General features: G+C 35.5%; 1 protein-coding gene and 1 pseudogene across 1 annotated transcript in view; one reads left to right on the top strand and one right to left on the bottom strand.

Annotated features, from left to right (window-relative positions):
* Window positions 1-1,317, bottom strand: part of ST8SIA1 (ST8 alpha-N-acetyl-neuraminide alpha-2,8-sialyltransferase 1) — a 172,929-nt gene that overhangs the window by 2,486 nt on the left and 169,126 nt on the right. The gene's annotated exons all lie outside the window — the stretch shown is intronic.
* Window positions 1-1,317, top strand: part of LOC105807528 — a 71,573-nt pseudogene that overhangs the window by 611 nt on the left and 69,645 nt on the right.

Genomic DNA, 1,317 nt, shown 5'->3' with positions numbered 1-1,317 from the left:
TCAATATTCAATTGCATTTGCAAATTGTCTACTCTAATGATATAGAATTTTTCTAAGGGCTTTGTTATCTTGATGTCATGTAAGTTCACCCACCAAAAAATGCCACCTGTCTTAATTTATATGTTATACTAAGTTTCTCCCTTTAAAATTGAAGTAGAACTTTTTTGGGACAGTTTAGCCACATTTTGGTGACATTTAAAAGAATAAAGATAGTGAGGTCTAGTGTCTCCTTTTAGCTTAAGACATCCCAAAGTACAAAGACAACAAGAAGCTTTGTCTACTTTTCTCTGATATGCAAACACATTTGGCTGCTTCTGTCTATAGAGTCCTCTTACTGTGTGTCTAAGCCAGTGTAACAAGATGTCTAAGCAGTCCTAACTGCTACCAAGGAAATAAATAGGTACGAATTCATATGTCCTTACTTGTACAAACCATGCCTTTTGTGACCATGTTCAACCCTGGGCCCATTCATGAGATTTTGGGAAAAGTCAGAATCAGTAAAACAATTCTGCTCATTCTGACCTATCATTGGGGATAAGACTTGCATCTCATGCTTGTATGGGCATCATGCGCAGTAGCCAAGAAATTGGCTTACCTTATATCAACATGTAGTGGACCAGACATAACACATTTGCAGCTCACCAACATTCATCAAACTTTTACCGTACCAGGTCATGTGAGTTCAGCTTTCATAGTTGCACAGGAATGAGTTTGTTTAACTTTGTGTGTGTGTGTAAGTGTGTGTGTATGTGTACATGTATATATGCATTCTTGCATGTGTGCATACATACGCTTTATCTTGGAGTGAATATACCATGATAGATAGAAAAGGGCTTTACCTTCTGGTCTGTCTTCCACGGAGACTAAGCTTTTCATCATTGTGCTTTACTTCATTTCTGAACATTAAATTATGAAGACAATTATGCCAATTTACAAATAAATAATACACTCCCATTCGTAGTCTTTTTGCACTAAAATAATAATGACAATGCAAACAGGCTTACATAATGCAGACCTAAAATTGGGTTTATGTCCTAAATTCTGAGACGGAAAGTGGCTCATGTTATCCAGACTATGAATCAACACAGTCTAAATTCAACAATGCTTCACATTGTCTAAGTAGACTCGACAAAAGAGGAAGAAGCAATTCTTATTTAAAATTTAAAAAATAGAGGGAAACTATAGTTAACATAGACATGGTTCAACAAATCACAATAATCAGCTGTAGCATTACTCAGTAAGAGATTTTTTTAAATCTACCCCATCACCCACCCACTGCCCCTAAATAGGGCAAAAATAAATAATAATTTTTTAAAA

The sequence above is a fragment of the Propithecus coquereli genome, unplaced genomic scaffold, assembly GCF_000956105.1.
Source record: "Propithecus coquereli isolate 6110/MARCELLA unplaced genomic scaffold, Pcoq_1.0 Scaffold16, whole genome shotgun sequence".
Taxonomy (NCBI): Eukaryota; Metazoa; Chordata; class Mammalia; order Primates; family Indriidae; genus Propithecus; species Propithecus coquereli.
Note: the sequence above shows the minus strand (reverse complement) of the source record. Positions and strands in the feature narration are given on the sequence as shown.